Source organism: Tenrec ecaudatus, chromosome 9 (genome assembly GCF_050624435.1).
Source record: "Tenrec ecaudatus isolate mTenEca1 chromosome 9, mTenEca1.hap1, whole genome shotgun sequence".
Lineage (NCBI taxonomy): Eukaryota > Metazoa > Chordata > Mammalia > Afrosoricida > Tenrecidae > Tenrec > Tenrec ecaudatus.
Genome location: NC_134538.1, coordinates 31,198,465 through 31,225,782, shown reverse-complemented (window position 1 = coordinate 31,225,782; position 27,318 = coordinate 31,198,465). Strand labels below are relative to the sequence as shown.

General features: G+C 44.8%; 1 non-coding gene and 1 pseudogene across 1 annotated transcript; one reads left to right on the top strand and one right to left on the bottom strand.

Moving 5' to 3' along the window:
* Positions 1-399: 399 nt before the first annotated feature.
* On the bottom strand, positions 400-4,915 carry LOC142457183 (tubulin delta chain pseudogene; annotated as a pseudogene).
* A 20,571-nt stretch (positions 4,916-25,486) lies between these two features.
* Positions 25,487-25,677, top strand: LOC142457425 (U2 spliceosomal RNA). Its single transcript, XR_012786172.1, has one exon. It is a non-coding gene; the product is annotated as a U2 spliceosomal RNA (small nuclear RNA).
* Positions 25,678-27,318: the final 1,641 nt, after the last annotated feature.

Below are 27,318 nucleotides of genomic sequence, written 5' to 3'. Positions count from 1 at the left end.
ATGCAACTGGAATTTCTTAGCTTAACATTTTGCAGCAGAGGTTTACTTTATATTGAATGAATTTTCTTTTTCAGAAAAGACGGAAGATTTAGGAATATGAGGGCAAGTGGAATATTCTTTTTCCTTGGCTACTCCAGACACGAGTCTCAACAGCTCAGCAAGGGTTTCTAATATTCTTTGTAAAAGAACCAATTTTTCCCCTAAAAATGAAAAGTAAGTAGAAGATGTTTTCATTGAAAACATTATTTTGTAATATAAAGATGTCCCTCCTTTCCTTTGGGTCTAGTGTGCACAACGAAACCAGCATTCCACTGTTACTTTAACAAATAAGACGTTGAAACCCTTACAGAAATGATATTAACAATAATTATTTTAGTCCCAAAACACTCTTGTTCAAGATCAGAGGTTACAGTGACTGGAAATGACCTGCTCTAACAAAGAGAAAGTGTCCAAGAAGTCCTCTTCTTCAATTCCAAATTTTGTGTATTGATGGATGTAGGCTTTTGAAGCAAACACATTCCACGCTTTGCCGACAATCAGATCAAGTGGCTTGACTACGAACTGGCTGTTGCTGACCAATGTGGCAGACTTCTCATACTTGTTGAAGGCTCGTTGAGTTTTCCATACATTAAAAGCATCAACAGGTGCTAACCAGGAAGTATAGAGAGCTGGATCTTTCAATCCCCCCAGATCTGCACTTTGCACATCTTTGCCACGAAGGATGACCAAGTTAGCAATAGAAGTGTTCAAATGAAGCTCCCTGGTGAAAGGTGTTTTGCCAAGAGGAGGCAGTCCTGATACAGGTGGCCGTACTTGCCAGTTGATACCTTCTTCCACGTTTGCATTAGAAATGAGCATCTGTCTCAAATGCTTGAGGAGGCCTGCCCAAGTAAATGTGCTGTATGCCAGTGGGTTCTCAGACATCTGAGGAATGGTCCGCACACCCAGCATCTTGAATTCAGGGTGGGGAACAAGATTCTCCATTAAGTCTCCCAATTTTTTTTCCGGCTGACAGATGTTTATTACCGCCTTGGCACAGTCACTGATGGACGGGGACACACAGACAAGGCGGGCAAGGGCACCCGACCCTCCCCCCCCCCCTCAGCCCCCAGGGTGCTTGCACTCAGGCTGAGTGGGGGTGGGGACTCACAGGAGGGACAGCCCTCTGAGGGACCCAATCAACCAAGGAAGTCGTTGGCAGGGTCAGAACACCCACACAGTCAGATGAGGCACAGTTTACAGAGCAGCAAGTTCAAAGCCAACCAGCGCAAAGAGGAGTCCCTCTCTGATCCTGGCTTAGCCACCACAAACATTTGCTGGCCAGGCGCCTCTCCACACAGCGGCAGCAGCGGCTCACCTCGCCTCCAGACTGTCCCTGGCCACCAGGTGTGGCTCAAGAACTGAGGCCTCGGCCAGCTGGGGTAGGACAATCTCACAGCAGGTGACCGGGCAGGTCACCTGGGAGACTTGTGTAAGTGGAGAGCTGAACTTGGTCTGCACCCTCACGGACTCCCGGGTGGACACACTGAGTAGCAAGCACCAAGGTGACAGCACAAGAATTCCCTGGGGGCTTTGGGGGTGTGGACATCGCAGCACTAGGGAATATCCCAGGCCAGCTGTCATCTCGGGAACAGGTGAAGTGGGGGAGGGGAAGGGGACCAGCCATCAGGGCTCTTGCTGGACCAGGGGATCTGATATAGGATGAACCACCGCCGTCGGTAGCCATCAGAGGCAGGCAGAGGGAGCTGGAGGTGCCAATTGTCTGAGGGGCCCTGATCTAATCGCTATGACAATTTAATTCTCTACCAGAAGAGGGGCTCTGTAGTGAAGCGTTTGGCTACCAACCAAAAGGGGGCTGGCTGGAGCCCACCCAGCGGCAATCAGCTTCCATAAAGATTTGAGCCAAGAAAACCCTAGGGGGCAACTCTGTCCCAAGGGGCCACTAGGGGTCAGAATCATCTGGACAGCATCTAAGAACAGGAACACGATGGACAGGGGTGTACCTGCATGTTAATTCCTATAAACGAACAGGAAACAGTAAAGCTTGATGAACACCTTCCTGGCCTGTAGAGCACCCAGCATGACATCCTTTCAACAAAACTCTAATTGGGTGACCGAATATCCCTTGTTATCGGATGTATACATAACCTTCTCCCTGGGGAACGGACAACAGAAAAGTGGGTGAAGGGAGACATCAGACAGTGTAAGACATGACAAAATAATAATTTATAAATTATCAAGGGTTCATGGGGGAGGGGGGATGGGCAGGGAGGGGAAAATGAGCTGATGCCAGGGGCTTAGCAAATGTTTTGAGAATGATGAGGGTAATGAACGTACAGATGTGCTTGACACAACTGATATATAGATGGATTATGATAAGAGTTGTATGAACCCCTAATAAAATGATTTTTAAAAAGAAAGGAAGAAAGGTTTGAAATCGCCAGTCACTGCGAGGGAGACAGAGGAAGCCTTCTATGCCCGTAAAGAGTCTTGTCTTACAGGGTCGCGGCGAGTCAGAGTTGACCAGATAGCAGTTACTGAGACTGGGTGCAAGAACAAGCTGGCTGGGAGAAAGTGACAAATCCTGAAAAAAGAATCCCTGCCTGGTCCATGTTGGAAAACATTTCCTTCTATTGAGATAGAAGAGAAGGGGCGGGGGGTGGGGGGTGGGGAGGAATCAGCCTAAAATGAAACACATTGATCTAATTCCACCATGTGAAATTTTAAAATGTGAAGTGTAAAATAAACTTTCTCAAAATATGTACCCCTGGACACATTGTCTGATCAAATACATTTGGAATTTCTGGATTAAAAAAGACTTAATTGATCCATGGGTCCTGCTGCTCCTAGGATGCCTCATTTTAATATGTATGTATATTTTGTTTCATTGTTTTCCTTTTTTTTCTTGCAGAAAAGTATACATATCTTCACCAAGCATCCAGCAGGAAGAAATTACAGAAGACAAAGAGCTTTGCCCATATTCCATATTATTAAAAGGCAGGAATTTAAGGTTTATTGAGTGAAGGGGTCTTGATGCCAGCCTCTGTAACTTCTTCTCAGTACCTGCTGAGCATAACGTAACCCCTCACCTTCTCAAAACCTCTCACAGACACCTTTCCTTTTATTCCCGTTGTAACAAAAATCCTCCTTTATAAAATACAGTTAGCCTAAGGGCGCTTCCTTAGGGTCTCTATGAAACTTTTGTAACTTGCTACATTGCTCAGAAGTAGGCAGGTTGCACGTGGATGGCCAAGTAAAAGGGTCCATAATACTGGGAGTTTTCTCTTAGTTACCAGACTATGAGTGATTAAAATGTAGACCCTGCTACGTAGTTAGTCAATGAAGACTTCCCAAGACTGGCCCAGGGCTCACAGGACCCTCTTGCTCTGTATGTTTTCTCCTGGGCAACAGTTGTTTCACGTGAATGACCTGAAACCCCAGGCAATATAAAGTATCTACATGCGACTCCTCAAAGTGTAAATTCCAAAGCCAAAAGTATGTATGAGGGGTATCCCCAAGAAAAAACCAACAGTACACATCCCATTAACCCCCTCGTCTCCCAACCCCCTCCCTCTGGCTCCTGTGAGCAACTCCTTCTGAATTAGTACAGGCACTGGCCTCACCTGGGAAGGTTCTCACTGGTCACAGTGAATTTTTTCTCTAAAAGCAGTTTCACTTGAACTTCATTTTTTTTGTGATGGCCAATTTAAGAGAACAGCATGCAGCTCTGAAATCCCCTCCCCCCCCCCGCTGAGGAAAAATGCCACAGAAACTGTTGTGATGTTGAACACAGCTTACAAGGACAGCGCTATGGGTGTGTGTGTGAAGTGTACAAGTGGTTTTCTCATTTCAAAAAAGATGAAATGTCCATTGATAACAAACCTTGTTTGGAAGGCCTGTCACCTTCCCCAACGGACAAAAATGTAGACTCCTGGTGCATTTGGAGTTCATTCCACCAGGTCAGACTGTTAATTAAGCTTTCTATGGGGGAAAAGATTGTGTAACAGTGCAACAAAAAAAGTCCTGATTTGTGACAGACGGGGGCTGGTTTTGCAACCATGACAATGCACCTGCTCAGGTAGCTATCTCAGTGCACCAGTTTGTGGAAAAAGCCAGCATGCCTCTCTTGCCCCACGGACCTTAATCACCTGACCTTGCTCTGTGTGACTTCTTTTTGTTTCCATGAATGAAGACGAACATGAAAAGCCAGTGACTTGATGAACGTAGACATGAAGAGAAAAACGAGGGAGGTGCTGTTAGCCATCTAAACAGTTGAGTTTGAAAAATGTTTCCAAGAATGGAATTGCAGATTTGACAAATGTATTAAGTGTAAGCTTGTTTTGTTAAAAAATTTAAATACAGAGTTTGAAAATAATTTTTTGTTTTGTTTTTGCATACCCTCTTATATTCTCTCTGTATTCTGATTTCAAGCATAATACCACAAAGACATTCTATTTTGGACTGCTGTGGTTTCCTCACTGGGATACATTTGAAATCAAAACTTTCCTTTCTTCCTTTGACTTGGAGAGGGTAAATTGGCTGCACCCCTGCAGGAGAAAAACAACAACAACAACAACACACCAGCATTTCCGGTTGCATTCCTTTGACTGCTGTAAGACAGAAAAGTTTTTCCTATTATAATACAACTTTTGAATTCCCAGATATCAGGAGTAAACAGAATTAAGAAAATAGAACTACCTTAGGGAAGCTGTGAGATATATATGAATCAGAAACCACAAAATGAAACCTGCTCTGAAGCCATCTGCACCTGCTTCAGTATCTAAATCCTGGGTGGTCCTGTGCACCCCTTGCTGCCCAGCCATCCTCCCTGCAGGGTGGGTTGGTGTCTGGCTCTCAGACTTCCTCTCACTATGTACCTTGCACAGTAACACATGACCATGTCCTCAGCAGTCATGGAGCTCAGCTTCAGGAATAACTGAGTATTTGATGTGTCTGTAGTGATGGAGAGTTGGTTTTTGAAGGGCAGGTTATAATTTGTATTACCATCATAGCATATGAGTCCCACCCACTGAAGTCCCTTCCCGAAAGTGGCAGATGCAGGGCCAGCAGTGACTACTGGTGATGGAGAACCCAGAGACACTGCAGGTGGATTTGTACCCTAGTGCCTGAAGAATAAGTTGCATGTGAGTGATCCTTGCCATTATAAATAGAGAGGGACTGAAGTCAATCTCCCTGGTTTCTTCTGAGGCCACTGTAGAGTAATTATTTTGAATTTATCTGCCTGTTAGTCTGTGATGGAGAAAACCTGATCTCAGCGGTGTGAGGAAAATGTAAAAGGAAAGCAAAGTATGTCTAAGCCCAAAGTTCTCTTGTGTCAGCCCTTCATTGCTCTTTACCTGTCTTGGGCTCCAGAATATTCTGTTGTCTGTAAGTTAACAGGATGTAATTCTCTGAAAGGATCAGGGAATTTTCATTCCCTCACACTTTCCAAAATTCTTTTTTTCCTTTATCTTCAGACACCCTTTAAGCTACATCCTTAAATTCCTTGTGTTGCACGGTGGTAACAGAGAGGCCCCATATTGCACTGTCACTGTTGCCAGGTTACAGAAACAGGTGGATTCGAAAGATTCTAAATTTTATTTTCACATATGTGGGAAAGGAGACTGCGGGAGATAGTCATGGGGGTGTCTCTCTAAATGTTAGCCTCCTTGTCCCTTTGTGTATATAACATATATACACATGCTGGTGGGATAGCTCTTCAGTCAGACACAAATCATAGAATGACGGGCACAAACTGAGTGTGATAGTTAGGTTTATTGTGCAGACTAGGCCTCTGTAGGAACATGTGGACGGAGTTTAATCAGGTCACAGCTTGATTGGAGGGCGACCGAGATAAATACTTTCCAAGGCTGGCCTCCCGTTTCTCTTTCTCCCTGGTTATTGGACCAGCATGCTGTTGCTTGGGCTAATCCTTTGCCTCAACCATGTGCTGCACTACCTGTGGGCTGAGCCAACCTGTGGATTGTGTCTGTCGCCTGGCTGTGCATTGCTAGAACTTGAGGCTCCTTCGAGACCAGCTTTGCCATTCTACTGGTGGTGTTGCTGTTCAGAAATTCCTGGAGCTTGAGACCCCATTGGGGCCTGCTTCACCATGTTCCCACGCTACTACCTGTGGCGGCCCCACCCTACTGTCTGCTGTCAGTGGGCAAACTCTACCTGTCTTGCCTGAGAGCAGATGCCGCTGTTTGCTTCCTTGACCTTGGACCTGCAGCCCTTGTGAATTGTAGGGCTATCAGTATATTAACTGTTCAAAGAAAGTGAGTTGAACTGAGCCCTCTGTACTGCTGTGTGGGCTAACTAGCTGTTATACTCCCTCTCACTACATAGATCTATCTATCTATCTATCTATCTCTCTATCTATCTATCTATCTATCTATCTATCTATCTATCTATCTAATCACAAGTGTCCTGATTTTGTTTCTCTAGAGATCCCTGCCTAACACACTGGGGTAAATAAAATTTTGGTTTAACATGGATCTTGTGTTACAGAGCTGCCATTACATAGGAACCCTACATTTCAGAGGAGACAGGCTTGATTTGTAGGTCCTGGTTCTTAGAGAGAGTGTAATGTGATCACATGAGTTTATATAATCTCCGGCATGCAAACCATGGTAAACACATCCATAGCAGGAAGGGATCGTACTGGAGACATACACGTAATGGGGATGGGGATGAGCTAGGTGTATACACACAATAGGAAAGGGAGGGACTAGAGGTATACATGTGACAGGAAGATACATAGACGGTACATATGTAACAAGATGGATGGACTGTAGTCAAGGTGGCAGCCTAAACTTGGTCGTCTCTGAGCTGGCTTGACCTTAGGTGTCTTTGAGTTCTCCTCCAGGGGAATCATCTATGATCCTTATCAGAAGGGAGTGGGCTGTACTTAGGGTGGGGCAGACAATAGGGTCTGATTGCTCTTGATGACAGACACCCTTCAGGCAGATAGCCTTCAAGCAGTTGACCTGCAAGCACCTAGTAAGTGACCATGTGTTTGCAAACATCTCCTTAAATTTGGCATTATTATGGGAGGACATTGAGGGGAATGACTTACTTTTTAGGAGAATGTTATTGGAACATATCTCCAGTTTACGATTGTGAAGGTTCCCTTCTCAGAAGCCCTGGCCTCGAAGACCCCTTAACATATGAATGTTGAGAATTTGTCCGCATGCACTCTTTCCCAGGTTCTGTTTCCCACACAAGTTCACCTGTGTGGATTCAAAACTTAAATGTCCCTAACACTCATCATAACCCTAGGTCTAAACCGAGCCCTACCATTACCCTTAAACCTAAAGCTACCAGTAACCCTAACCCTAAACTCAAGCAAAGGTCTAATCTTTTTTAAAAAAATCTTTTTATTGGGGCTCATAAGGCTCTTATCACAATCCACACATACATCAATTGTATAAAGCACATCTGTACATTCTTTGCCCTAATCATTTTCAAACCATTTGCTCTCCACTTAAGCCCTTTGCATCAAGTCCTCTTTTTGACCCTCCTTCCCTGCTCCCCCCTCCCTCATGAGCCCTTGATAATTTATAAATTATTATTTTGTCATATCTTGCCCTGTTCGACGTCTCCCTTCACCCCCTTTTCTGTTGTCCGTCCCCCAGGGAGGAGGTCACATGTAGATCCTTGTAATCGGTTCCCTCTTTCCAACCCACTCACCCTCTACCCTCCCCGTATTGCCACTCACACCCCTGGTCTTGAAGGGATCATCCGCTCTGGATTCCCTGTGCCTCCAGCTCCTATCTGCACCAGTGTACAACCTCTGCTCTATCCAGACTTGCAAGGTAGAATTCGGATCATGGTAGTTGGGGGTGAGGAAGCATTTAGGAACTGGAGGAAAGCTGTATTCTTCATCAGTGCTACATCGCACCCTGACTGCCTCATCTCCTCCCCTAGACCCTTCTGTGAGGTGATATCCAGTGACTGACAAATGGGCTTTGGGCCTCCACTCTGCGCTTCCTCCTTCATTCACTGTGGTAAGATTTTTTTTTTTCTGATGATGCCTTATACCTGATCCCTTCCACACCTCGTGATTGCACAGGCTGGTGTGCTTCTTCCATGTGGGCTTTGTTGCTTCTGAGCTAGATGGCCGCTTGTTTACCTTCAAGCCTTTAAGACCCCAGACGCTATCTCTTTTGATAGCCAGGCACCATCAGCTTTCTTCACCACATTTGCTTGTTCACTTGCTTTGGCTTCAGTGGTTGTGTCGGGAGGGTGAGCATCATAGAATGCCAATTTAATAGAAGAAAGTATTCATGCATTGAGGGATGCTTGAGTAGAGGCCCAAGGTCCTTCCACCACTTTAATACTAAACCTATAAATATAGGCACATAGATCTATTTCCCCACCCTCATATATATATTTGCATATGTACATATCTTTGTCTAGACCTCTATAAATGCCCTTTGCCTCCAAGCTCTTTCCTCTACTTCCCTTGACTTTCCTCCTGCCCCACTATCATGCTCCATCTCCACCTGGGTTATAGCTATATCTCTTCGTTGCCTTACCCTTGATCATTCCTTACCAGGCCTCCCCCTCCCACCTCACCACCAATTTGGACCCTTTGTTGTTCCCTTGTCCCTGGGTTTGTTAACCCCACTTCCTTACTCCCACGTCCCCCTATCCCAAGTCCCCCCGGAACTGTCGGTCCTGTTGTTTTTCCTCCTGATACTTCATCCTGCCTATCTTATTTAGACAGACCTGTGGAGATAATAACATGCACAGAAACAGAGGAAAGACAGAGGAAAGCCAAGCAACAGTATACAACAAAACAACAACAACAAACCACTGACAAAGAACAAAACAAAAGACATCAAGAAAGAAAAGCTTGTAGTTAGTTCAAGGATTGCTTGTTGGCCTTTAGGAGTGTTCTCCAGTCCAGTCTGTTGGGGCACCATGCCCTGGCCCCAAAGTCCATTTTCAGCATTCCCTGGGGACCTTGTCGCTCCATTCCCTTGTTGTTCTGCTGCACTCCCCCAGTGCTTTGTCTCGGTGTGGTGGGATCAGTTTTGGCACAATTCCCACACTGTGTCTCCAATGCTATCCCCTGCAGGGCCATGGGTCAGTGAGGGACATCATATCTCATAGTGGGGCTGGCCATGTGGTTGTTCAGTTCTTTTGCTTCATCATTTCTCCTACCGCTTTTGCTTCTTTTGTTCTAAAGCAAGTTTCAGAGATTCTTCTGACATCTGCTTTGATCTTTTCTTTCTTTTTAATGACTTTTCCAGTTCTGTATGTGTGATGGCCTTGATGCCATCTCACAAGTTGTGTGGTCTTCTGTCATTAGTATCCAATGTGTTGAATCCATTCTTGAAATAGTCTTTGATTTAAATAGAATGGATTCAATACTATAATTTGGCTTTCCTGACTTGTTTTGATTTTGTTTAAGTTCAGTGTAAACTTCCATGAATTGTCCATATGGAAGTTCCAACCTAAATTTAGAGACTGTTTCAGGAATAAGTTTGATGTAGTTGGCCCCTGATTTTATTCAGACAGATGATATTGAGCCCTTCCATTGTCTCTTTCCACAGATGTAGTCTACTTGATTCTTGTTTATTCCATCTGGAAGAACCCGCATGCATAGCTGTCATTTATGTTGTTGAACAAAAGTAATCGCAGTGAATAAGTGATTGATCTTATAAAGTTTTATCATGTGCTCTCTGGCATAATTTCTATCATCAAGGCCTTATTTTTAAACCAGACTTGGTGGTGTAGTGGTTATGTGTTGGGGTGCAGTCCACAAGGTTAGCAGTTCAAAACCACTAGCTGTCCCAAACAGCAGCTTTAGGCCTTTCTCTTCTTGTAGAAAGAGTTATAATTTCAGAAACCCACAAGGAGAACTCTACCCTATCCTAAGGGTTACTATGAGTTGGCATTGACTAGATAGAAGTGAGTTTTGAGTTATCCTTCATCTTTGCTTGCCACATTTACATTCCAATAATCAATAATTACCAACATATCTTGATTGCAACTTGGATTAATGTCAGATTTATTAAACCCTTCAGGCATACTTCCTGGTTTCCTGGAGCCCAAACCCCAGTGCTTTCTGAATACCTGCACAGTAAGTTAAAAATTACATAGCTCTTTAACAAATGGAAGCGCACATAAATTCACCCAATCCCTTGTCTTACCTCACCATTTTTTGTGAATATGTATAAATTACCTCTCTGTTTCCCTGTAATTCTGAAAATATCTAGGTATTTAAAGAGCCTAGGAATCTTCTTGGATCCTTGCTCAGGGCTTCTCAACAAAGTTATTTTCTTTCTTTCTTAAAAAAGATAGTATATCTAGAGATTGGATTTCTGTGCACATTATGGGTAGGGACACTTTTTGGTTAATTTACAGCTCAGTAAAACCAACTGACAGACAAGTAGTCTAGTGAGGGTGATAGTGTTGTTATTGTTGGGAGGTGCCATTGAATTGGCTCCTACCCATAGTGACCCTATTCAAAACAGAATTAAATGCTGCATGGCCCTGTACTGTCCTCACAATTGATCCTACGCCTGAGCGCATTGAGACAACTACTGTGACAATACCTTTCCTTGAGGACCTTGCTCTTTTTTGCCATCCCTCCACGTCACTCAACATGATGTCCTTCTCTAGAGCCTGGTCTCTCCTGATAATATGTCCAAAATATGTAAGATGAAGTCCTGCTATCCTTGCTTCTAATGAGCACTCTGGCCTTATTTCTAAGACAGGCCCGTTTTACCTTTTTTTGGCCATAGTGCTTTCAATATTAGTTTCTAGCACCACAATTCAAGTTCATCTATTCTTCTTAGTCCTTCCTTATTCAGTGTCCAACTTCCACATGCATATGATGCAGTGGAGGGTACCATGGCTTGGGTCAGGCACCTTAGTCCTTAAAGAAACATCCTTGCTCTTCAGTACTGTAGCAAGGTTTTGTGCAGCTGATTTAACTACTGTAATACATCGCATTTATCTCTTGCTGCTGCTTCCACGAGCATTTATTGTTGTTCCAAGTAAGACAAAATCCTTGACAATTTCAACCTTTACTCCATTTATCAAGATGTCACCTCCTGGTACAGTTGTGAGGATTTTGGCCTTCTTTACACTGAGTTGCAATCCATACTGAAGGCTGCAATCCTTGATCTTCATCAGCAAGTGCTTCAGTTCCTCCTCACTTTCAGCAAGTAAACGTGTGTCATCTGCTTATCCAGGTTCTTAGTAAGCCTTCCCCCAATTGTGATGCTGCACTCTTCTTCATAAAGGTCAGCTCTCCGGATATTTGCTCAGCATGTAGATTGAACAAGTACGGTGAGAAGAGGCAACCCCGCTGCACAACTGTCCTGATTTTAAACCATGCAATATCCCCTTGACCTGTTTTCACACTGCCTCTTGATCCACGTACAAGTTCCACATGAGCCCAATGAAGTGTTTTAGAATTCCCATTGTTTTCAAGGTTTTCCGCAGCTTATTATGATCCATGAAGTCAAATGCCTTTTCATAGTCAATGGAATGCAAGTAAGCATCTTTCTGGTATTCTCTGCTTTGAGCCAAGATGACCTGACATGAGCAATGTGATCAATATAGAATAATAGTGTACTGAAAATTAAGAAGGATATCCATGCATTACATTGAATAATGTTATGTACATGCAACATGCTTAGTAAGTATGAAATAGTATTTAGGGGCAATGCAAAGCCTGGACAAGTGAAGTTATTCTACGTTTGACAGTGTCCTTTTAAAAACAAATGTCACAGGTTGATGGTCAGCTAGATAAAAATCTAGTGTCAACTGACGTGCTTTATTTGATCCAAAATATTTGAACCAGGCACTTTTATTTGATCTCAACCATAAAATAAAAGATAATCTAGACCAGTCTTGATTTTCAATTTAAAATCTTTGGAGAGTAGACATGAGCTGTGACAGTGCTAGGCTGGAGCCGAGCAGCTATGAACGAATCCACATGCCACAGCCCTTGCACTTGGCATGGCTGCCTCTGAGCGCGTGTCGCTATTGATGCTACTGGTCTGGCCCCTGTGGGCTTTGCGGTTTACAACCTCTGTCTCAAAGCACTGTGTCTAGTTTGGACCTGGGATGTAAAGGAGTTGGAACAGACCAACAATAAGAAAAGACTAAAGGGATCGATACATTTAAATTTAATGGCCTGTTTTTTAAAAATCATTTTATTAGGGGCTCATACAACTCTTATCACAATCCATACCTATACATATATCAGTTGTATAAAGCACATCTGTACATTCTTTGCCCTAATCATTTTCTTTTTTTTTTTTTTTTACATTTTATTAGGGACTCATACAACTCTCATCACAATCCATACATATACATACATCAATTGTATAAAGCACATCCGTACATTCCCTGCCCCAATCATTCTCAAAGCATTTGCTCTCCACTTAAGCCCTTTGCATCAGGTCCTCTCTTTTTTCCCCTCCCTCCTGCTCCCCCCTCCCTCATGAGCCCTTGATAATTTATAGATTGTTATTTTGTCATATCTTGCCCTATATGGAGTCTCCCTTCCCCCCTTCTCTGCCGTCCATCTCCTAGGGAAGAGGTCACATGTGGATCCTTGTAATCAGTTCCCCCTTTCCAACCCACTCACCCTCCACTCTCCCAGCCTCGCCCCTCACACCCCTGGTCCTGAAGGTATCGTCCACCCTGGAGTCCCTCTGCCTCCAGCTCCCATATGCACCAGTGTACAACCTCTGCCCTATCCAGTCCTGCAAGGTAGCATTCGGATCATGGTAGTTGGGGGAAGGAAGCATCCAGGATCTAGGGGAAAGCTGTGTTCTTCATCAGACTACATCGCAGCCTGACGGACCCATCTCCTCTCCTAAACTCCTCTATGAGGGGATCTCCAGTGTAATGACCTGTTTTAGATAGAAGTAAATGTGATCAGTGGGCTTTGGCTGTGTGCCTTGTTTCCTGGCTGGAGCAACCCTGGAAATAGCTCAGGCTACGAGTGTGCTCACAAAGCCCTGGCTCCTGCTTCTGCTCCCACTGTCAGCTCTGCAGGCCGAGGGTCCCTGTGCATGGCAGGGAGAGAAGGAGGGCTGGCTTCCCTTGGGCACCACATGGGCCCGCGCATGGAAGACGCCCGGGCTTCTCCAGGGGCTGCCCAAGGAGCTGGGTAGCATGAGCTGCACCTGTGGGGCAGTTAGCAAGCCAACAGGAGAGACAAAGGCACCAGCAAGTGACATCGTTCCCGGTGGCCATTCTGGATATGTTCCAAGTCAAAGCTTCTTAAGCTGTGGGCTGCAACCCCATCTGGGGATCCCCTAACTGGATGCGGGGTTGTGAACAATTTGGCGAGAGTAAAAGGCTTCTGAATATGCCACGACCAAAAATTAATTCAAAATCAAACTTGTAATGAAGGTGAGGGGTTTCTGGCAGTGCGTGGCAGCCAGCGTTGCAAATTTCTCGGGTGAGAAGCAGTTAAGAGTGAGGAAAGTGTGCGAGTAATCAGGCACGTTTTCTGGTGAAGCTGGGAACAGCTCGCACCATTTGGGATATGTTTATGGGGCCCTGGCGGTGCAGCTACGCTGTAGGAGAATGATGTGCTGTTTGCTTTTGTAAATATGGTTGTCTGGAAAGCCCTGTGGGGAAGTGCTAGGCTATTCTCTGGGGTCTCTATGAGCCGATCAATTTTTTAAACAGTTTTATTGGCAAATAATTAAAAAATCACACAATTCAATAATTTACTCATATCAAGAAGAGTTGTACAATCATCACTACAGTCAGTTCTAGAACATTTTCTTCATTTAAAAATCATTTTATTTGGGGCCCATACAGCTCATCATAATCCATACATCCATTGTTTAAAGCACATTTGTACATTCGGTGACCTCATCATTCTCAAAATATTTGCTCTCCACTTAAGCCCCTGGCATCAGCTCCTAATTTTTCCTCCTCCCTCCCAGCTCCCCACTCCCTCATGAACCCTTGATAATTTATTATTTTGTCATATCTTACATTGTCCAACATTGCCCTTCACCCATTTTTCTGTTTTCTATCCCCCAGGGAGGAGGTTATATGTAGATCCTTGTAATCAGTTCCCCCTTTCTATCCCACCTTCGCTCCACCCTCCTGGTATCGCCACTCTCACCACTGATCCTGAGGGGTCCAGAGTGCCCTGGATTCCCTGTGTTTTCAGTTGCTATCTGTACCGGTGTACATGCTCTGGTCTGGCCGGATTTGTAAGGTAGACCTGGGATCATGATAGTTTGGGGGGAGGTGCATTGTCTTCATTCTGGCACTCACCGTTATTAGCTTTCCATTTCCACCCAACCTTCCCTGCCACAGCCTCCAACTGATGGCAATGGGTCTGGATTTCTACACGCACTTTCGCTTTCCCGGGAATGCTCCTCCAGTCAAGTGCGAAGAAACAAACTTTTGCTGCACTCTTTTTTTCTAGGGACACTGACCAAGCGCATATCTTCACTGACAACAAGTGGTAAAATCCCCAAAAACAGAGAACACAATAAAATAAGATCACTCACACTCCTACCGCACAGGGCTCACCACTGTGATTTCAAGGGAGTGTTAGCTGATGAAGCTGCTCCCTCGCTCTCCGGTCTCCTCTCCTCCTTCCTCCCCGCAGCCTTTCTTCTTGGCAGGGGGAGGATTGGGTGAACTGAAACTGAGAAGTCACTTGGGAAGATATGACTGAAAGATGGCTGAAAAGAAGGAGCTTTTGTAATGAAGATGTGGAGTAAGAAGAAAACAAATTAAACCGCAGCAGCACAGGAGAAGTTAGGTACACGAAAAGCTTCAAGGTTGCCTGGAGGGGTCTGCCCTGGGGGCGCCCCACTGGCCTGCAGAAAGCTTGGGCGGAGGGCAGGAAGAACAAGGACCACCGTGGAAGGCCCCTTTCTGGGGAAAGAGACATTAGCTAGGAAATGCAAAGCACCTGGCCATCCCCTCACAGAGAGGTCCCAGGGAAGACATGAGCCAGTACAGCACGGATGAAATACAAACTTTCCTCTGTCTCTTTAATGCTTCCTTCCTCCCACTATCATGACCTCAATTCTACTTTACAAATCAGATTAGACCAGAGAATGCACACTGCTACAGATACGAGCCTGAAACACAGGGAATCCAGGACAGATAAACCCCTCAGGACAAACAAGGAGAGCAGAGATACCAAGAGGATTAGGGGAGGGTGGGGGGAGAAAGGGGGAATTGATCACAAGGATCAATCTAGAACCCCCTCCCAGGGGGATGAATAACAGAAAAGTAGATGAGGGGCTATGGAGGACAATGTAAGATATGAAAATAATAATCCGTAACTTATCAAGGGTTCGTGAGGGAGTGTGGGTCGGGTAGGGAGAGGGAATAAATGGGGGGGATTGATATCAGGGGCTCAAGTGGGAAGAGAATGCTTTGAAAATGATGATGGTGGCATATATGCAAATGTGTTTGACACGCTGGATGAATGTATGGATTGCGATAAGAGATCTAAGAGCCCACTATAAAAGTATTTAAAAAAAAGAAGAGGGAGAAATAAAAGGGGAGAGAATGCAAATTGAATTGACTGGGTTTACAAAAACTCCTATATGGTTAATTGTACTTTCCATTTTGGTTTGGCAGTGGAAGGAAAGGAATTGTAAATCAATATGAATAATATGTAAATGTGTTTGTAATAATACACCTGTGAGTGTCAAATGATGCCCCTGGTCTGAGGGCATAGTGCTCTATAAGGGGTAAGTGATAAAAGCAAAACAATTCACTGCTAGGCTAAACACTAACTTGTTGGTATGGTTTGTTAATTATTTCTGGAGGTGACTTAGGATGAATGACAATAAAAGTTTGGGAGAATAAGTTTTTGATTGACCCCAAAATGATTTTGCTGCAAAATTCAAATGTGGTGAGCATAATGTGGAGTTTATCCTCCTCTAGAGAACTCTAGGTTTTCCTATCCCATTTGCATCAATAGCAAGATAATTTATCTTGATTACAGGGAGTACTGAAGGGAGTAATTGTCATGTGCTGCTTATTATAGTGCTTCTAAGTAAATCAAAAACTCCAAAGATACAGAGGTTTGAAAGTCAGCCATAGGGCATGCACACTTGCATGTGTTTCGATGATCAATAGTAAATGATCCATGGACTAGAAATGCTTTCTTAGAGTGACCGTAATTGTTTTTATTCCTCTCTTTTCCAGCTCATTTACAATCAGCTTTTAAAAACAAGTCTGAACCTGGGCGCCTTTTCCCCAAAAAGAGGCTCTGGATCCTGACACTGGGCCCAAGGTACCAGGAATCCCTTTGGGAATGAGTCCAGTCTCACAGGTGACCCCATGGTGGCCTCTACATCCAGCTCTCAGGTGCAAACACACACACCTTGCATAGGGTTTGTTTGTTTTATAATTGGAATTCATTGCCAGCATTCAAAAACCAGGAGCTATCACATGAATGAACAGATCTCTCAGGTCTTTTTAAAAATCAGAAAGCTGGTCACATTGGGTCTTCACTGCCATGTATAGGTAGGAGGGGATAAGAAGCAGAAATGGAGGACAGGTGCCCTCTCTTTCAGTTTGGAGGGCCGGGTCTCTCCCTTAGGTGAAGCACGCATGCACACGTCCTCGCCCCCTGTCCAGTTCCACAGCTTGCTCTCTTTCGGCAGGCGCTCTCCTTGGGTCCCAGCACTTCTCGCTGGGGTTCTGGGCCTCCTCTTAACCAGCCATTTTCCCACGTGGTTTTTCAAACTCCTCCAAAGCGGCCATTTTCAGTTGTGAACTCTCCCCGCACACCATGAGGCCTTCCATACTTTCTAGAGATAGCATGTGTATCTGCATGTAGCACATTCAGATTGTAGTGTATTACCTGAAACTTCCCTTTCCCTCCTAAAAGTTACTTAGATTTACAAAAATGCTTCTGCCCCGTGAATTCTTTCAGCATTGAGAAGCAGGAACAGGGGGAACCCCTCTGAGAAACCTACACCATGACCCTCTCTCCTAAATGGGGTGGGCTCCACAGGCATATTGGTCCCCTCCCTTCTGTCTCATCTCTTCTATCTTCCAGGACACGTAGCATTTCAACTTAGGACCTTTACTCTATCCTCCATCATTTTAGTTCCTTGCACTTCCATCTGTCACTATGCTCAGAAAAAATGAAGGCTTCTCTTCATGATCCAGTCATCTGAGAAAGGGCGAGGTTGTCACAAACTTCATCACTGTCATCAGAAACCTCATCCTCATCTAGCCTTGTCTCCCAACCTGCGGCCCTTCCTAAATTCGCTGATGTGCTTTTTGACAGACCATCTACTGAACAACTTCGTATCTTCATCAGCTCTGTTCAACAGGTAGAGAAGTTGGAGGGCTTGGGTTAGGATGTCTGCTTTCTGAAGCACTGCCTCTTCTTTTGTGTCCCTCTGGCTGAGAAGAAAGGCTAGAATAAGATGCGGGTAGGTAGTGTGCAGTTACTAAAAGCAGGAACATTCACAGGGACTCTAGTCCTCTGACTCAACCCTCCCAAGAGATCAAACGCAGCCCTCTGGAGGGTCATGAGGCCTGCTGCACATGAGACGATGCATTGTCTAAGTTTATAGACATGGTATTTACCTTCTTAAGACTCTGTTTCCTGATCTGTTTGGGTGGGTAAAGCTTTCAGGAAGGCCGAAAGAATGTGTGGTAGAGACCAAGGTGTCTAATACTTCCACCATATGAACAAGCAACTGGATCACTCTCTAGTTCTCTGTTCCAACTTTCTCTGCACTGTCTAGTGGAAAGGAGTAGCCTGGAGTCCCGTTCGAGGAATCTTCATATGGCTTGAGGGTTCAAGAAGGACCATAGGCCTAGATGCAAAACTGTTCCAAGTAGCAACCTGTGTACCCATTTCCTTCAGTGACATTGGGGAAACTTTACTGCACTCAGTCCAGGAGCAGTAGTAAGAGGTGGTACCGAGAAAGCACCTGCTGTGTAGGCTTACAGTTGATGCATCTGCTGTGTTGGATACCTCTGGCTCCCCTTTGGATCCAAGCATCACTCCCACAAACCTTTCTAGAGGCTTTGACCTGTGTCACATGATAATACCTTTTTTGGAAAAACTCCTCTTCAATGAAGGCTTACGAGAGACACAGGGGGTGGTGACATTGTCTGGGGCTTGTAAGGCTCTGCGGTGCCCTGGTGACCCTGCTCAATTGCCCCTTCTTCCTCCACCAATCCAGGATTCTCATTCAGACTCATTTGGTTTGGCTCCCTTCCAAACCTCATTTCCTTTAGCAGAGCACATTGCCTCGCCTCCTTTGTCTGGTCATGAATCGTATTTGACAGGGGTCCGCAGTCATGCTTTCACTTTTGGTGTCCAAGATCTGGGAGCCAATTCAATGTCTTCCTGTCTTTCTTTGGCACCACACTACAGAAAGGATATGGGTGCGGTTATGGTCATTGTGCTAATTTCAATGTAGTAGTGGGTATAAATGATATCGCACTAAATTTGCAGCAACTGTAATGTGACTCGAAAACACCTGTGGTTTCTATTGATGGCAAAGTCACAGAGACAACTTCATTTCAGTTAGACGTTAGAGAACATCATGACCATTTTCTTCAGCACAGTGAATTATTTAACACGGCATTTCTAGCCATGGTCTTTGTTATTCCCACCAAACCTCTTCCTGATGGGTCTCAGTCAGGGTAGAGACCAAGGGACCATGTGTGGGGAGATGCTGATAGGATTCAGTTATGAGTGACTGCTGATTGTGACTGCCATCTTGTTGGGTATAAAATGAACCATCTCAGAATAAGAAGGTGTTGGGGGAGGATCTTATTAACCTCTGTCCATTGAAAAGAGCCAGAAACGAGTCCTTTGGACCTTGAGATCCCTGTGTATTGAAACTCCTTGATCCAGGAGGGGCAGTCAATGAGTGACAGAGGAATGATGCAGCAGAATCAAGAGTCAAAGAATGAGACATGGCAGTGGACTTCCCAGCCCATGGAGGAAATCAAGCTGAGTGCCATTGGTTGCCTAGTGGAATGAGATTTCGCCAAGCATATAATTAGAGGAGCTAGGTTTGCTGATTCTCAGAGCTAGAGCTGAGTGGCTTTGAACTGAGGCTTGCAGTGGAGTGGCATGCCCTTTTGCATTTATTGTCATCCCTGAAGAACTTTGTCACATTGCATGAGCAGGGTAGAGGCTAAGGGACCCTGTAGCTGAGAGACCAAAGACCAGAGAGAGGCCTGCCTGCAGGCAGTCCCTGCTAAATAATTGTATCCTGAGCATTTGTAGCCTATTAACAACTCCCATAATCTTGAATGTTGTCTGTGAGCTCTGTGTGGCCATGACAGGGAATGACCAGCACAGAGGCTAGAGAGTGCTGTGGGAGGGATGGCTGGTATTCGAAATGACAAGGACAGTTGGAGGGCGGAGGCATGTCAGACCCCGGCCTCCTAGAAGCCGGCTTATAGCAGGTGATGCGGATGGCGGTGATTCTCCATCCCCTCTGTGAAGCCACCAGAGAGGGATGAAACGTTCTACTTCCATAAAGATGTACAGTCTCAGAAATGAACAGGGCCAGTTCTACTTTGTCCCACAGCATTGCCTTCAGTCGGAATTGACAGGATGGCAGTGAGTTGTGAAGCCAGAGGGGTCTTGGTGGTGTAGTGGGTTATATTTTGGGCTGCTAAGCACAAGATCAGCAGTTCAAACCCACCAGTTAGTCCAAGGGAAAATCATGAGGCTTTTTACTCCTATGAAGATTTATAGCCTTGAAGTACAGAGAGCTGAATGAAGGTCGAACATGATAGTGAGACAGGAGGAAAGTAAAAGGAAATAGAGGAAAGAACTAGCAGGCAAAAGATATTTATAGAGGTATAAACATAGGCATGTACATGTATAAATTTATTAATATATAACGACAGGGGTACAGGTCTATGTACATATATTTATAGGTTAGGTATTAGTTGTCCTTCAATGCAAGAACACTTTGTCCTAATCACCTGGCATTCTGTGATGCTCACCTTTCCAACATGATTGATGAAGACAAAATGGGGGTATGAGCTAATGTGGTGAAGAAAGTTATGGTGCCTGGCTATTACAAGATATAGCATTGGGGTCGTAGAGACTTGAACTTAAACAAGCGGCCATCTATCAGGGAATCAACAAAGCCACATGGAAGAAACACATCAGCCTGTTTGATCACAAGGTATTGATGGGATTAGGTATCAGGCATCAGAAGACCCCAAATAAACAACCATTTCTATGTGAATGAGGGGAGTTGGACTGGAGATTCAAAGCCCATCTGTAGACAATTGGACATCCCCTCACAGAAGGGTCACATGGAAGGGATGAGCCAGCCAGGATGCAGTACAGCACCAGCAAAATATACAACATGCCTCTAATTCTTTAATGCTTCCTCCCCCCACTATCATGACCCCAGATCTACCTTACAAATCTGGCTAGACCAGAGAATGTACACCGGTAAAGATAAGAGCTCCGAATACATAGAATCCAGGACAGATAAATCGCTCAGGTCAAAAAATAAAAGTAGCGATACAATGAGGGCAGGGGGAAGCTGGGAGAGAAGGGGAGAAAGGAGGAATTGATCACAATGATGGACATACAACAACTGCCCCCTGCCCCGCCCAGCAGGATGAACAACAGAAACATGGGTGAAGGGAGACAGTGGATGGTATAAAATATGAACATGAAAATAATTTGTAAGTTATCAAGGATTCAAGAGGGTGGGAGGGATCGGGGGAGGAAGCAGTCAAAAAAGGAGTTGATACCAAGGGCTCAAGTAGAAAGAAAATGTTTGGAAATGATGATGGGAACCTATGTACAAATGTGCTTGACACAATTGATGCATGGAATGTTATAAGAGCTGTAAGAGCCCTCAATAAAATGATTTATTAAAATTTAAGAAAATAATAAAAATAAAAGATTTACAGCCTCAGAAATAGGGAGACGTTCTACAGGGTTGCTATGGTTGGGATCAACTTGATGGCAATGAGTTCAGACTTGAGTTGTGAAGCCAGAGAACTGACACATCACTTCTTAAAAATTCCCATGGAAGGTTACAGACTCAATGGCTTCTTTCCATGAAAGCCATTCTCGGTGGGGTCTTTGAATTCCAGCTTACCCTCCTTAGTCAGGCTCTACCACCTTCCCATTCCATCTCTTGCCACCCTTCCTCATGGCCTCTGCCCCAGCAGAGTCCTTCTGGCAGTGCCTCCTTGGACATGTCAAACTCTTGCTATGTCAAAGTCTTTATACCTCTTTCCCTAGTGCGTAGAATGTTCATCCCACTCTTTACATCTCAGTTCAAGTGCCACTTCTTCACAATGACCTTTTCTGATGTTTCAGGCTAGATCAGATCTTTCCTGTTATTCTTGCTGTGAAATATAGTTCCTTGATTTGATAATACTTAGCAAAATTTTTAATTAGTCACCAAACAAATAAAAACACAATCACACATCTACCCACACAAACTTTCAGCATCATGGGTATAGGTCCGCATCTGGTTTGTTCTTCACTGTAAACCCAGAACATGGCCGTGTTTGTCACCCAGGAGAAGACCAGTAAATTAATGATTATAAAATGAATGACTCACAGGCTGACAGATCGTCTAATTCATCTTTGTTTGTCAGTGTTTAACGCCATGCTTGGTAGATAGGCAGTGCTCATCTAATGGGAACCGAATGAATTCAAGGCTACCTGATGGGGTAGAAGTTTTTCAGAAGACAGTGATGGAGCTATCAGGGCCTAGCCTAGCCCTGGACCATCTCCCAGAGTTCAACTGCTTAATTCCCTCAATGTTTCTTTTTCTTTAAAAAATTCTGTCCGGGGGGACTTGGGGTGGGGGGGTAGGGGGGTAAGGAAGTGGTGTTAACAAACCCAGGGACAAGGGAAAAACATGGGACCCCAAATGGTAGAGAAGGGGGAGTGGCAGGCATGGTGGGAAATGATCAAGGGTAAGGTTGCTTAGAGAAGAGGTATACTCTAGCCCAGGTGGCAATGAAGCATGGTAGTAGGGCAGGAGGAAAGTCAAGGGAGATGGAGGAAAGAGCTAGGAGTCAAAGGGCATTCATGGAGGTCTAGACAAAGACATGTACATGCAAATATATATAGGAAGATGGGGAAATAGATCTATGTGTCTATATTTATAGGTCAAGTATTAAGGTGGCGGAAGGACCTTGGGCCTCTACTCAAACACTCCCTCAATGCATGAATACCTTCTTTTATTAAATTGGAATTCTATGATGCTCACTCTCCCGACACAACGGCTGGAGCCAAAGTGTGTGAACAAGTAAATGTGGTGAAGAAAGCTGATGGTGCCCGGCTATCAAAAGAGATAGTGACTGGGGTCTTAAAGGCTTGAAGATAAACAAGCGGCCATCTAGCTCAGAAGCAACAAAGTCCACATGGAAGAACACACCAGCCTGTGTGATCGAGTGGTCCCAAAGGGATCAGTTACCAGGCATCAAAGAACAAAAAATCATATCATTGACTGCACACCTCCATGATAGGATCGCTGAAGACAAATGGGTGCATAAGCAAATGTGGTGAAGAAAGCTGATGGTGCCCGGCTATCAAAAGAGATAGTGTCTGGGGTCTTAAAGGCTTGAAGGTGAACAAGCGGCCATCTAGCTCAGAAGCAAAAAAGCCCACATGGAAGAAGCACACCGGCCAGTGCTATCACAAGGTGCCAAGGGACCAGGTATAAGGCATCATGCAAAAAAAAACCAACAACGATATAAGTGTGTGTATATATGTGTATATGTATATGTATATATATACACCATATTAAATGAAGGGGGAAGTGCAGAGTGGAGACCCAAGGCCCAAGTGTCGGCCAATGGAGATCCCCTCATAGAGGGGTTTAGGAGAGGAGATGGGTTAATTAGGGTGCGAGGTAGTACCGATGAAGAACACAGCTTTCCCCCAGATCCTGGATGCTTCCTCCCCCCAACTACCATGATCCGAATTCTACCTTGCAGGACTGGATAGGGCAGAGGCTGTACACTGGTCCATATGAGGGCTGGAGGTACAGGGAATCCAGGGTGGATGATACCTTCAGGACCAAGGGTGTGAGGGGCGATGCTGGGAGAGTGGAGGGTGAGTGGGTTGGAAGGGGGGAACTGATTACAAGGATCCACATGTGACCTCTTCCCTGGGAGAGGGACAGCAGAGAAGGGGGGAAGGGAGACTCCGGATAGGGCAAGATATGACAAAATAACGAGGTATAAATTACCAAGGGCACATGAGGGAGTGGGGAAAGGGGAGGGAGGGGAAAAAAAAGAGGACCTGATGCAAGGGGCTTAAGTGGAGAGCAAATGCTTTGAGAATGATTGGGGCAGGGTATGTATGGATGTGCTTTATACAATTGATGTATGTATATGTATGGATGGTGATAAGAGTTGTATGGGTCCCTAATAAAATGTACAAAAAGAAAAGAGGAGAAAAAAATGATTAGGGCAGGGACTGTACAGATGTGCTTTATACAATCGATGTATGTATATGTATGAACTGTGATAAGAATTGTATGAGCCCCTAATAAATTGTTAAATTAAAAAAAATTCTGTCTCCTTTTCTATCTGTTGAAGGTGCCTGATTTAGGGGGAAGATTTGAGTGTCTGTTAGTTGTAAGAAAACATTCTTGGAGCCATCTTGGCAACAGAGACATCTCTCAGTGGGTTTGGTGTCTTTAGGAACTGCAGCTGGGCTGCCATGCAGGGCCCTTTGGACAATGCACCACTTCCTTATCGTTTTTTATTCTCCAGTCATCGTGCCATTGGCACATCTTTGCTGTGTCATTCAGTAAGAATCACTTACTGCTCTCTGGGTGGGGCAAAGAGCCCTGACCTGCTCAGTACATGGTCAGTAATTTGCACCCACCAGGTGCTCTGTGGGAGAAAAATGAGGCTGTCTGTTCATGGAAAGATGTAAAGTCTTGGAAATCCCAAAGGGGCAGTTCTACTCGGACCTACAGAGTCGCTATGAGTTAGAATCGACTCCATGGTGATGAGTTTGTTAGTGTGTCTTACAGTTGTTGGCAGATGACACTCGGCTCTTAATGGAAAGTGTGATTTGAGTCCATCCAGAGACTCCTGGGGAGAAAGGGCTGGTGATCTACTTTTAAAAGAAGCTGCCAAAGCAAACCTTGTGGAGCACAGGTCTACTTCGACACACAATGGAGCCACCGGGACTTGAGGTTGACTTGGTAGCTTTTGTCTTGGACAATGAGACTGGGAGGCGAGGTGTTAGCGAGTTTCATTGAGAACCTAGGAGACTGTCAGGGTAAAGAGGTAGATGAAAGATCTAATTCACCTCCTCCATGATAACATCTTTCTGCCCGGAACAGGAGTTTGTTCTGCTGCTTGCTAGTGGCATGAACATGATTGAGTCTTGACTTTTCCCTGCCAAGAAAAAAGTCACGGTAGTGAAATTAAGACAGAAATCTAATATTCATGAAGTACTGGTTACCCACAGATAGGACAGTGTCTTCAAGTATATGGTGTCAGATTTGCAAAGGGTTGTGATAAATATGTATGTTTATGTGCCCAAACAGCATAAAGTCTACTTACTGAATAATTGCACCCGAAGATCAGAAATAGAGCCTGCCACAAGAGCCTGCCACAGCCCATTTGTCATCAGGCATGGAGCTTGGGAGAGCTGTGATTACTCAACATAATTACACATGGCATGCAGCATTCATGAAACCCAGCAGACATCCTTGCCAACTAGGGATAGGGAAGGGCTTTGCTTTGAAGTATGGCAAATCCCCCAATTATTATTTCACTTTTTGTAGTTCAAGTTTGGGCCACTTTTCATAGGTGCTAATTAAGGTGTTCAGAGTACCTTCTGAGGGCTGATTGGGAGTACTGCTGGAATGAAAAGCTTTCCACCCAAATGGCAAATGAACTAAATATTGTTCAATAAAACATTGCAATCTGGGAGTCGGTCAACACTCACACTTAGCTAGCTTTGAGCTTCTCATCTTCCTTAGGTCTTTTGCACCAAGCAAATACTCACATCTTGAACAAATCTAGACTCAGATACTTTCCCCTAGTGAAACCAAAGGTATTCTACCAGTCTGTTCCATTAATTAAAATTAAATCTTCGATGACTGATGGGGAATTTAATCCACAAACATTGGATGAATTTCCTCTGCAGATACCTGTGTGTGATGTTTTTTAAAGCAGCCATCTCATCTGTTCTCAAACACTTTCCTTTGTGTGCTTTTGGCCAAGGGCAAGGAGATTCGTAGTTCCATTCTGAGCCCCACAAACCAATCTGGAAACTGGTGATGTTTAGATTCTTTCACTATTGCTGAAAGGGAGCTCGTTAAATTTGCAGAAATTGAAGGTGAAAACACTTCTCTATCCCCCAAGCCCTGCTACCTACAGTCCAGCAGGGAACTGAAGTGGTCAGGGCATTCCAATTTAATCCCTTCTCACAGACTCCAGCATCTCTCTCCCTTCTATCCTCCACAGAGCTGCCAGATGGAATTCTTTCTTTTTAAAAAAGCCTTTTTAAATCGCTTCTCAGCCTTTTGGCTAAGATCAAGTGTAGTATCTGTTCTTATCTGTTTAATATCTGATACGTCCTCTATCTGAGGACAATAGATTAAATGGATTTTTGGAGCAGGGAGTTGGAATAGGAGCTTGCTCCGTCCACTCCACGCATCGACCTGGCATTGCAGTACTTTCAGGAACGGCACACCCCTTCGGGGGATTTTAAAAAAGAAAGCTTTTGCTGTGTCATTTTCCCTGCTTAAAATAAAATCCTTCCAAGAGTCTGAATTCCAAAAGTTAGCAACCCTTTCTTTATGTTCCTCTGGAAAATCCCAGTGCTTTCCTCTATAGAAACAGGCCCAGGACCTTGAACTTTCATGGTTCTGCTAAGATCCCCTGACTGCCAGAAGTGGATGGCCACTGCCTCTGTCCAGTCCTAGAGGGTCCGCCCCATGGATGGAGCCCTGCTATGGAATTCATCCCTTATTTATTGCAGTACCTTCCATTCAAAGACCCCCAGAGACAACCACCATGGAAACTGGGTTGTTGTCGGCTGCCTTCAGGTTGCCCGGCTCTGGTGACCTTGGGTACAAGAAAGAAATGCTGCTCAGTCTGTTATCATGTCCAGGTCATTGCTGTAGTTCTTTCGCTAATTCCCCTCACAGGGGGTCTCCCCCTCTCAACACTGCCTCTGCTTCATCAGATGTGATATCTGATCCATCCAGCAATGGATACATCTTAAAGGGTACTGGCTGTGCTCTGTGGGGGGTCCTCCTACAGCTCTCCCTCCAGGTTCCCGCATATGCTTCCTCTTCTCATCTCTGGACTCTCTGACCGCCATCCTACCATCTGTTCTTACTTATGTTGGCTTATATCGGGTCCTCACAGGAACAGATAACCTCAACTTTCTCCTGAGGAGTGGCAGGTGGGTTTGACCCAGCGACTAATGCTTATGTCCCTTCAATTCTCCTTGAGAACCTTATCTACTTCCTGTCTGATTCCAGGTTGTACCAGCATGGATGGAAGTGATCAGGGTTTCAGGGAGGAGAAGCCCCTGGATTGAGGTCTTGCTGCCAGGAAGCAGGGATGCTGGGGCTGGAGTCTCAGTCTCTCGATTCTTAGTTCTGTGACCTTTTCTTTGACCCTCTGATTTAGAGTGGGGTCAGCTTACCTAGAAATCAAGATGGTTTCTAGATCAGTTTTTTCAAACCATGGTGTCATGAATTGATTTAGAAGGTCTTGAGCCATGGTAAAAAGAAAACAGGACAGAAACTATTTGCACTTGCCCCACACAATAATGATAAGTATTGTTTCATTATACATTGGCTTTAGTGGCGTGATTTGCGTAGGGCTGAATATAAAATGCCACAGTCAAATAAATTTGAAAGCAATTAAAAATCATTTTATTGGGGGCTCATACAACTCTTACACAGTCCACACATACCTCAATTGTGTCAAGCACATTTGTACATTTGTTGCCCTCATCATTCTCAAAATATTTGCTCTCTACTTAAACCCTTGGTATCAGTTCCTCATTTCCCCCCTTCCCTCACCGCTCCCCCCTCTCTCATAAACCCTTGATAATTTATAAATTATTATTATTTTGTCATGTCTTACACTGTCCAATGTCTCCCTTCACCCACTTTTCTGGTGTCTGTCCCCCAGGGAGGAGGTTATATGTAGATCCTTGTTATCGGCTCCCCCTTTCCACACCTGCCTCCCAGTATCGCCACTCTCAGCCCCGGTCCTGAAGGGATCATCTGTCCTGGGAAGCAATTGTTATAAAGAGAGCAGTGAACCCTCTCAGGATCCGGGTTGGAAATGAGCTTGAGCCTTCACAGGGGCTGGCCCAAG